This window comes from Lagopus leucura, unplaced genomic scaffold (assembly GCF_019238085.1).
Source record: "Lagopus leucura isolate 7727_CA_CO unplaced genomic scaffold, USGS_WTPT01 Super-Scaffold_100012, whole genome shotgun sequence".
Taxonomy (NCBI): Eukaryota; Metazoa; Chordata; class Aves; order Galliformes; family Phasianidae; genus Lagopus; species Lagopus leucura.
This window is the reverse complement of record NW_024962267.1, coordinates 12249827-12261022: the sequence shown is the minus strand read 5'-3', so window position 1 is coordinate 12261022 and position 11196 is coordinate 12249827. Positions and strand designations below refer to the sequence as shown.

At 33.4% G+C, this 11196-nt stretch overlaps 1 long non-coding RNA gene across 1 annotated transcript; it reads right to left on the bottom strand.

Annotated features, from left to right (window-relative positions):
- Positions 1-9809: 9809 nt before the first annotated feature.
- On the bottom strand, positions 9810-10594 carry LOC122181743. The gene is made up of 3 exons (XR_006179569.1): positions 10543-10594; positions 10101-10185; positions 9810-9877 (listed from the first exon to the last, which is right to left on the bottom strand). It is a non-coding gene; the product is annotated as an uncharacterized LOC122181743 (long non-coding RNA).
- Positions 10595-11196: the final 602 nt, after the last annotated feature.

The following is an 11196-nucleotide window of genomic DNA, read 5'->3' as shown; positions in this document are numbered from 1 at the left end:
GTGCTTTGAATTCACTCTATTTGTATTTTGGAATTTTCTCTATCAGATAGTGTTACTGTGCTCTTTGTATCTGTTGTTTCCATAGAAATAAATAGGAGGCATTACTTTTGAAAGGACCTACACAGTAAAAAGCACTACATTTTACCAAAACAAGGCAAACCCTACACAGAAATACTAACTTTTCAACAAAAATGCTTATTTTTCTGAGAAATTAATTTTACTTCACTTATCTCACACTTAATTATTATCAATTTTGACTAACAGTGTTCTCAGAGAAAAAAAATCAACACTAAAATTAAGAATATTTTTATAATTTACCTTTCTAGAAGTATATTTTAATTCCTCACTGAGTTTCTTATACTTTATAATTTCTCCTTTCATTTCTTCAAAAGTATGTTGCTCAGTCAGGAACTGATCTGTTTCTTGTTCGGCTTGTTTGTTTATCAGGAGGCTGTACTTGTCATAAACCTTGACATGTTCCACAGGTGCAGCACTTTCTTTGATAATTTCTTCTCTAATCATTCTCTTATGTTCATCCAAGATCTCATCAAGGATTACAGGTTTCAGGACAGCTGATGGAGACTCACTTTTTGGCTTTGGAAAAAAAAAATACAGAAATAAGATAAATGAATAAATAAATAACAATCAGAAGGACATGACATTTTCAATTTAAACTTATTTTTGCAGATCAGCTATATTAAGAAACATTAACAGGATAAATAAAAACAGTTAAATTCTACTTCAATTTTCTTCTAATTATTATTATTAGAAGAAATTATTATTTCTTCTAATAATACTTATTAGTATTATTAATACTTATTACTATTGTTATTTTTTAATACACAATTATTTGCATACAACTACCAATTTTGTGAATCCTAAGTTATGGAAGTTTATCTCCAGCAGGAACTCAGAATTCTAAGTAAAAGTCCATTCCAAATAAAGTCATCAATAATTTCAGTCTACACTGTCTTTATTTTTCCTGAATGACCAGCAATTCAATTTTACTATCCACCAATGACTTTGTAACATTAGAAATGTGGAAAGCACTTTCCTGCAACCCTCCAGATGCTATTAAACCTTGCTCTTATGCATTTAGACATGCTTCTTTTCATTTTTCTTTTTAAAGGTTATTGATTACTGGTTTTATAAATAGTATTACAGCTATTCAAGTTTCTGGCAAAACAGAAACTGCTTTAAAATTACAGTTCAGATTTTTTAAAGGACAGTCTATTCATAAGATTCTATGTTTAAAGTGACAGTATCATTTCCAGTGTCAAAATGAAGGCCTATTTTAAGAATTCTGGAGAAACATGCTTAAAATTTGAATGCATCAATTTTGTTTGTAGTATATAATGCATTTATAGTAGCTACTGTAGAAAATAGAAAAGAGAAAATAGCTGATGACTTTATTTGCTTAGAGAACAGTAACTGGGTCTTTTCATACAAAAAAGATTACTTCAGAAAGTTCAAAATATCACCAAAGCATATTAATGTGTTACTGCATGGTCTGACATTACGACTACTCATTAAAATACTCAGGAACTAAACACAGAACTAATGAGAAAACTAAAACTGCGAGTACTGTAATTTCTTACCAACTTAGAAAATAATTTGGTCTCAACTCTTGGTATATCACTGACAGCATTAATCATCACAGCATGAACATTCAGTAATACATCCTCATAGTCATTAAAGTCAGGTTCAAATTTAATACAGTCATTCACAAGTGTTGCCCTCAGGATGAAACCAGGGTGCTCATAAGCTCGAACTGACTTCTAGATTGAAAAAAAAAAAAATTAAATTAAAGTATTATTTAATCTAAATAACACAAAAATGTCAAAGGACCATTAGGAATTACTCAGGATTTTAACTGCAAATTACAATTACTAATTCTACTAAAAATATCAGTGCAAATATGAAGTATGTCTCTGATAATAAATAACAGTTTTACATGAATTTTAAGATGAATTACAGTGTTGTTTTCAGTTGACATAAAGAGTATCTTCTATACACCAGCCAACAACTCATATAAAGTTGTTTGCACAAACTGATGCAGAGTAGTATTATAGCAGCAGCCCTCATAAGTATAGGAATATACAAATACAGGTACAGCAGTACATGCATCTGTCACCTACCACAGTCACTGTGGAACTAATTTCCTTTAAAAAAAAAAAAAAAAAATTATTTACTATTTTTTTTTAAAACCCCAAACTTATCTGCGGGGAAAAAAAAAAAAAAAAAAACCACAAAAAAAAAAAAAAGCCAAAACAAAAAAAACACCCTAGTCTGAGAAACACTGCGAGCTATATTTGCAGTAAATGGTTGGACTCTTTTGCAGTATAGATTCCTATGTATCCCAATACAAAAAGTTCTGTATGCTTTTGCCCCTGGTGGCACCATTTGATTTTATATGGTACCTTTAATCTAAATCAGGCATCTTTTAACTTCATCTGTATCTCTGATATCTTTTAACTATAATAAATTTTAATCAGGAGCCATAAGAAAGCATTTAATCACCATTGTGTAGCTTGAATAACGGATAATCACTCAGAAGCAGAACATTAGAGATTATACACGTCTTTCTAACAACAACAGGAAACAGCACTGTGGACGTCAAATCTTACTTAATTCAGGAGTATACAAAGCAACTTGGGGAAGAAGTAGGAAAGAAAATCATACACTCTGCTTTCACAGTATGATTCCTTACCTAGATTCTCTGCTTATTTTTTCATATTATTTCATCCCTTTATTATTATTATTTCATTATTATTCAGTATCATCTGGAGCTAGAGATTCTTTAGATATTTAAAAGCAAGGATGTATTAATGGAAAGCTGAGCAAAGATTCAGTTGCACTACAAAACATAAAATTCAAGGAGAAATGTTTATCTCCACAATAGACACTGTGTAAGTCCAAAAGTGAAATTCTTCTTGCTTCCCCCCCCCCCTTCAAACCACAGAACAGATGTCTACTGACAGTAGAGAGAAGATAAGCCTTCAATACAGATGGAGATGATGGGGAGGTAGCACTAGAACACTGAGCAAGAACAGTTTCACTTTTGGACTTACACGATGTCTATGGCATTTATAGCACAGGATTTCTACTTTAAACCTAACTAACTGCAGCAGGTTCCTGTACATTATCAGATTTAAAATGTCAGTATTTCCCTCTGACCTAAGTTGTTGTGGTTTTTTTAACTCTGTTTAATAAATACCACATACATTCAATACCACATTTTTTTTCCTCAAGAAAGCAACTGAGACCAGAGTTCATATTTTCTTTTCTTCCCCAAGTAAAACCAACAGGAAACAAATTGTAGGTACAAGGATAAGCAGCGCTACTAGTAGAGGCATGAAAGAGTACTTACTGCTGGTTGAACAATTAAATCTGTAAAGTCCTGAATTGATTGTAAAAGTAATTGTTGCAGTTGACGAGTCATTAAAGTGGCAGCACATCTGAAGAATGCTTCTAATTTAGCAGTGCTGGCAATGCTGGGTATTTGCTTTTTTTTATTACCTTGGTAAAAGATTTTCTGCACTTCTGGAAGCCACCTAAAGAGAATACAATATTTCTCTTAGTTCTTCAAGTGATTAGTATTAATAAACCTATAGTTTTAAGTTAATTGTTGAATGTTTGTAATACGTGCATGAACAAAGAATGCGGCAGTATACCTGGGGAATTGTAACGTAATTAGCTCATACAGTAGTACCTTTAAATTCAAAGGAATCATGTATCTGAAAATGTTATCTACTACTATGAAATCATACTTAAAATAAAAATCCATGACAGACAAATCCACCTGCTTGCACTAGTCTCCTATTTCTCAACTCAACAGAAAGACTTCATAGGCAGCATACTTAAGTCCCAGAGACTACACACTTCCTTATCCATCTTTGCAACCTTAGTAGATTTTAGATATCAAAGTTTCCCAGAGGGAATTCTGCCCTGCCATTCATAACCAAAATTGTGCCAACCTGGCTCTAGCACTGGAGGGAAATAGGAAAGATGAAAACACAAAAGTGTGCAGCCTTACAACTGTTTATGAGGTGCACAGTGATAGGACAAGGGGGAACAGTTTTAAACTAAGACTGGGGAGGTTTAGGTTAGACATTAGGAGGCAGTTTTTCCATACAGAGGGTGGTGATGCACTGGAACAGGTTGCCCAGGGAGGCTGTGGATGCCCCATCCCTGGAGGCGTTCAAGGCCAGGCTGGATGTAGCTCTGGGCAGCCTGGTCTCATGGCTGAAGACTGCACACAGCAGGGGGTTGAAACTAGATGATCATTGTGGTCCTTTTCAGCCCAGCCTATTGTTGTATGATTCTTCAGTTAAGAACACAGAGACATTTTCAGGGTCAGAAAGAAATAGAAATGAAAATAGTTGAGGCAGTTACTAACACAATTATGGGCCAACAGAAATAAAAACTCTCCGCACCGTGAAAAAAAAAAGAAAACAACTGACAAACAAACAAGAAAAACTACAACCTAATAATCAGGAATCTAGCAAATACAACAGCTGTTCTTCTTAATTTAAATCTGAAATAGTAAAAAAAAGCAGTAGTAAATAATTGCAGGAAGCAATCATTGGAGGTTGGTTGGATGATCTCAAGGTCCCAACCCCTGCAATAGTGTAGTTACTGAATAAAGATCAGATGTATACAAACAATACGACACAGCTACAAATATCTAAAAAAGACCTAGTAATTAGAATGCTTTTACTTCAGCATATTAAGCACAATAACAAGAAAATTGCCCTTCTTTCAGAAATACTGCTAGATGGATACACGAATATTACGCTGCTCAAACACTTTGTTTTTCAAAAACTCTTTTATACTCTAATGTCAATGGATGTCATTAATAAAACATTCTTTAGATGACACTGGTTTAAAAAAAAATGGTTAAAAAGTGAAAACATACAAACTGAGATACCACACTCATTAACAAAAGTTCTACACAGGTATCGTTATTAACCTAACATTAGGATAATCTCAATTACTCCTATCCCCAGGAGGCACGTTCAGTCTTTGAAGTAGGGATGGAGCAAGACTTATTACACAAAAATTCCATCATAATTTACTTTTTTAAATGTCATAAATTATTGATAGTAGAAACACTACTTTTTCAATGTATCTCTTCAGAATTCAGTATTACAGCTGTTTTAAATGGCCTGAAAAACAAGGCAGGGAAACTTTAAAAAGCAGACTAATCTGAAATAGCTCCAAGAATTCTTTGAAGAATAGCAATTAGATGACAAGGGAGTCCTCAAAATAAAAGCTTTTCTCAAAATAGACTAAAATACTCATCATGTCCCACAGATTATCCAATTCTGAATGAATCTGTGCCCTATAGGAGATAAAAAGCAAAACACAACACACCGAAATTTGGAACAAGAAAACAACATAAATCACAGTAAGCTCAAGAAAAATATTTTCATTCACTGGCCTCAAAGCATTTCCAACCACTCCATCTCTTTCTTTGATATGTATTACTAAAATTGGTCATTCTTTCTGTCTCTCAAAAGTCCAGAATTTCAAAAACACCCAAAGAAAAAGATCTCCATATAACTTAAAATACATGGATGCACTGGATCATACTTCCTAGATAGAACAGCTTTGGATTTTCCAATTTCCTGGATGACTTGAACCTGGAAAGATGCAAGTTCCTTGGCTTCCTGTTTATTGTGAAATAGCTCTGTATCAAGAAGGCGTAAGTTTCTGAAACAGAATATAACATGAATATTTTAGAAGTGTATTCACAGTACCTTATTATTTCCTTATTTCCATAAAACCTTATTTCATATTTCAAATGTTATTTATTTTAAACATTCATATTTTATTTTCAGAAACACCAAATGTATGTACTTCAGCACTTTCTGTATACATTATCTAAATGGAGATAATAATTACTGCATTTGAGTATATTAATTGGTATTTTCATAATTGGAGTCCACGCATATATTTGACCCCATACTGCATATGTGATCAAACATTGACACTTCTAAACGTTTTAAACAGCGACCTTCCCAAAGACTTGGTGGATTTTTACAGATATTATGAAACAACATAGAAATAAAGATAATTATCTACACCAAGCTTGGAAATAATTTTCAGTATTCCTATTCCTTAAATAAATAATTTAATATCGTCTGTTCATTAGCAGATACAACAACAACAACAACAAAAAAAAAAACCAACACTGTAAAGTCATTACAGCACTTAACAGGTCAATTCATTGCCTTTTTATCACCAGTCAAGAAATAAGCAAGCAGTTCGAGCTACTCTGGAAAGACAGGTTGTTTTGAATACTCCTGACTTAAAAAAAAAGAACAAAAAAACCCTCAAAATTAGAAAAAGCTAAAATGACTATTTCAAAAATGGAAGTCTTCTTCAGACTTGTCAGAAGCAGGAAAGTTGCCAATCTATAAGATAACAAAGAGAAAAAAAGAGGGGAAAAAAGAAAAAACAAAAACAGGGGAAAAAAAAAAAAAAGAGAACATAAGATTTCTAACAGCTCCATTCTGGATCCTCTCTGCACAATGGACATGACGGCATAAATTGTAGTTTCAGTAGAACAGTTATAGAAACAAAATGACAGACAATCACAAATTACCAGGTCCAGATGGTATTTCATCTAAATATAAAACTAACAATCTAACTTCCATTTGCAGTTTCTTGCTTATTAATGCCTAGATACAAGGGGAAATAAGATGGCATAGGTGATTTTTTTTTTTTTTTTTCCCTGTGATCTCTGGGGAAGTACAGATAAGAAAGCTTGACCTGTACACATGAAAAGTTGGCAGAAACTCTTCAAAGCATGAAGTCAGAGAGCACACAAAAACAATGTATTTGGGAAAATGGTGTTTGAACAAAGCATGTTCACAATCTGTTTCCAGATGCAGATACTGTAGCTGTCCCACATTCAGGACGGCAACCTGGAAACCTTAAGATACCACCAGCTACTATTTCCTTACTTAGATTCTGAAATCACTGAGCATCCGAAAAGCTAAGAGATATTGATAACACTTACTTAAACGAAGTTTCCCATAGCTTCAGAACAGCTAGCATTGAAGGATTTATTGCATGCAAGTTTTCTTTTATATAACTGTATGCTGACGTGAAAGACTTATTCCAAGGTTTTGGGACAACTTCTATTCTAAAAAGCAAAACAAAACATAAACACACAGAAAAACAAACAAACAAACAAAAAAAAAAAAAAAACAGAAAAAAACAACGACCAAGAAACACAGTAGGATGGACACAGCTGTTCTAAAAACCAAAATATTTGTATATCTGCATTAAAATAATTCTTTTCCATCCCAAAAAGCTCATATAAATAGCTGAAGTAGCTCAGGAGTTAATCTGGTTTTCTACTCATTATTCAGGTATTAAAAATACTGTCTTCAAATACTGGTCAATATACATTAAAAAGAGAGATAGAAAAAAAAAGAAATATTGGTCTTAGGACATTTAAGAGATCTGTAGCCTATTTATAGGTCCCTTATATTAAGAATGTAATAAAATCATACATATATACATAATCAACTAATGAATACACAATTTTCTGTAGTATATTTTTGTTTACACATAATATTCAATTCGTCATCATTCATGAGTATAGAGCCTTTTTATAAATCCACTTGGTCTGCTTTCAAATTTTTAAGAGCATAAAGCTACTTTGGTGGGGTTTTTTAATATATCCATAGGGTGGGTTTTTTCTTTAAAAACTTAAACAGGGTCATTTTCCATTTTATGCAGACAACTAAATTCTATTATTAAAATACTGAGTATTGCAATTGAAGAAATGGACATTGCAACCTTTACTATCTTTGCTTTAACTTATATTAAATTATACACTTGTAACTACAGTTTTTTTACAGAATGAACTGCACAATCCCATTCAGGAATCAACCACAGAACTATTTAGTTTTGCATAGATAAAAACATAGCTTATGTCCTCAATTCCTTCTAACTGTTTCATATCTCTCTGAACGTTCTTACAGTGATCTCACAAAACAGAGTATAAAACTTTCACCTGCTTCAGATCTACTTTTCATCAAATCTCAGATTGATGAGGAGTTTCCAAGCAAAGGAAAAGCTTACATAGATATGTGAGTACACAGACTCCACCTCAGAGAACTACGGATCTACACGAACAACTTTTATTTCCTCTTTAAGTGGTTTCTGCATATTCACATTAGGAAATAACCTTCTAAATGATAATGTCCTGAAAGGTTGGCAGCAATGAAGTCATAATTAGAATCTAAAATACTGCTTTGCCATACTGAACTTCAAGCTTGGACAACAAATCTCAGATCAGAAGTATTTTCCTAAATCTGCATGTGAAACCAGGTAAATTGTGCAAACAAGGAACTGGTAATTCTGATATAAACTTTTACCCATCTCTCAGTGAATCTGTATCCTATAGGAGATTTTTAAAAAATAATAATAATTTGGCTTTAGGAAGTTAAAAAGCCTTGCTGAATTTCCACATCTATCTGACATATTTCTCTAGAAGAAAAATTCATATTTCAAGTGCTGTTAATGAAATAAAATCATTTTGCCAATGACTGTTGTAGTAGGACAATGTTATACTTTGGGTTTAGTATGCAAGCATACGATATAAGCTTATATGAAAACTACTGCGATGTCCAACAAAATGACAGTTCCTAGTAGGCATGGAAGGTCTACAGTTAGAAATTGTAGGATGGCCTCTTATTGGGGGATAATATAACTCTCTCATTACACATTATTTCTCTTTTCAATATGAAAATTGTCTCAGTAATATCTGTCACAGCCACCCTCCTACATACTTTAATGCCTGCCATTTGGTATTTGAAAGCATATACCTCAGAAAATCTCAAGCATATACCTCAAAACACAAGAATTTGCCCTTCCGTATCTTATTTTCAAATGCCGTGAGATTAAATGTAGGAACTTCTTACCAGTTAAACACTGCAAAACAAAACTAATTCCCAACAATTATTCATGGTAGACACATTTTTTCCAAGGAAGTTGTATAAGCATTAACTGAGATAATAACTAAAATATGTTTACTTTTACTGTTTTGTGCAGTGCTCAAGCCAACACTGAGCAACACTACCTAAGATAATTCATTACACGTTACTGTACATTCACTGCTCTATAGTCAGTCCATTTGAATAAATATATTTTCTTACTCTGCACGATGAGGTAAAACACTATCTTTCTTCTTGTCTTCATCTTTTTCTCTGGTGTCTCTTAAGACAAAGTCAACTATGAAAGGTGTTTCAAAATAAAAGAAAAAAGTGAAAACAAAAATAAAAAAATAAGCTCACCAAAGAAATAAAGATAAACAAAATGTCCAAATGGACAACTCACTGACATAAATGGTTTTACGTGGAAATACATGAAAAGAAATTTAGTAGAAAGCTATACAATTAAATTGGGGTTTAGAAAAAATATCTTTTTAAATTGTTGAAAGACAAAAAATACTGAGTAATAATAGATTTTACTATTAGAAGGGTAAGAACAACACCATATATTTTTTTCATTAAAGTTCTCCTCTACCATGAAGCAGAGTGCTTTACGGTAGCTCTCTCACTTTTGGTAGCTCTCAGAAGTGAGCAGCACTCGATGACGAACACTTTCGAGTATTATCAACTTAGTTGATAAAACAAAAACTAGTAAAAACAAAACTAGTAAATATTAGAAATCTACCTATAGCCTTCTTTACACTCAGAAAATAGTCTTCTTTCATTTCATCAGTCAGTGAACGAATGCTTTCATCAAATGATTTCAGATGCTGTGGAATTAAAACTAAAACGTGATCTAACCAGGCTTCATTCAGTGGGGCTACATTTGCTGTATCAATTCCATGGCGAATGTAATAGTAGTATTTCTGCAGGATAGAAGAATGCACTGGTTAAGTTCAGTACTAGATAGCAATCAGTAGTGCAGGTTTCAGTAAAACATGGGCTGATTTAGTAAAAATAAATGTAATTAGTGCCAAGTGCTTTTTTGTTTCCATAATTCTGTCATTATATCAATCATCTTGTCTATATTTACAATAAATAACTAGCAATGCTTTAAATTTAATGGTCTTGAAAATAGCCTTTACCTACCACAATATCCTTCTCTATTGCTGTAGAGGAATCTGCTCTTGGAGACTGGGATTCATTAAGGGCTTCTTCAGTAACATCTTCCTGCCTGACGTAAAAACAAAACAAACAAACAAGTGTGCATCACATTCTTCAGATACATTTCAGTGTCATAAGCAGTATATAGCCATCAAACACGCGAGCTATGAATAAGCAGCACAAAACAAATGTGACTGGCAAAACTTTACAAAAAATGCAAAACATTATGATTCAAAAAGAACACTGAAGCACGTAATCAAGTTTGTAAACAACCTGTTAAGGTCCAGATTTTAAAGTCAGCAATACAGTTCATTGTCATACACATATTTCTTTTTGATTTGTAATCTTCAAATTTTTTAAATGACTTAAAAAAAAAATTGGTCTATCAACAGGAGAAAGTATATTTTTCAAACATCATTAAACTCACAATATAATGTTAACCAGAGCACTTCTGAAACGTTCCTGGCTTTTTTTCAGATGACTGCAGCTTTGCAATTTAGAAGTGGATGGCTCAGCTTCCTCATCTCTAGAATCTTTTATCTTGAGTCTCTTGCATCTTGCCTTCAAATACTCTCCTTGCAGAAAAGAATCACAGAATCACAAAGTTGGAAATGACCTGCAAGATCATCTAGTCCAACCACCCTCCCATTCCTATCAGTGCCACAAGCTACTAAACCATCTCTCGTAGCTCCTCATCCAGGCACCCCTTGAACACTACCAGGGATGGCAACTCCACCACCCCCCTGGGCAGCCATTCCAGTGCCTGACCACCCCTTGAGAGAAAAAGTTTCTCCTAATGTCCAAACTAAACCTCCTCTGGTATAACTTCTGGCCGTTTCCTCGGGTCCTACTATTTGCCTGGGAGAAGAGGCCAGACCCTTTTGCACCACAACCTCCCTTCAGGAAGTTGTGAAGTGCAATGAGGTCTCCCAAAAGAACATTTTGAAATTAAGTTTTAAAAACAGTTCGAAATGCACGACGCATTTCCTTATGTTTCTGAAAGATTTTCTTCAGTAGCACCAACTACTGTTAGCCTTACCAGATGGGTACTCATTTTTTACAGAAAACTCATCTGGCTCAT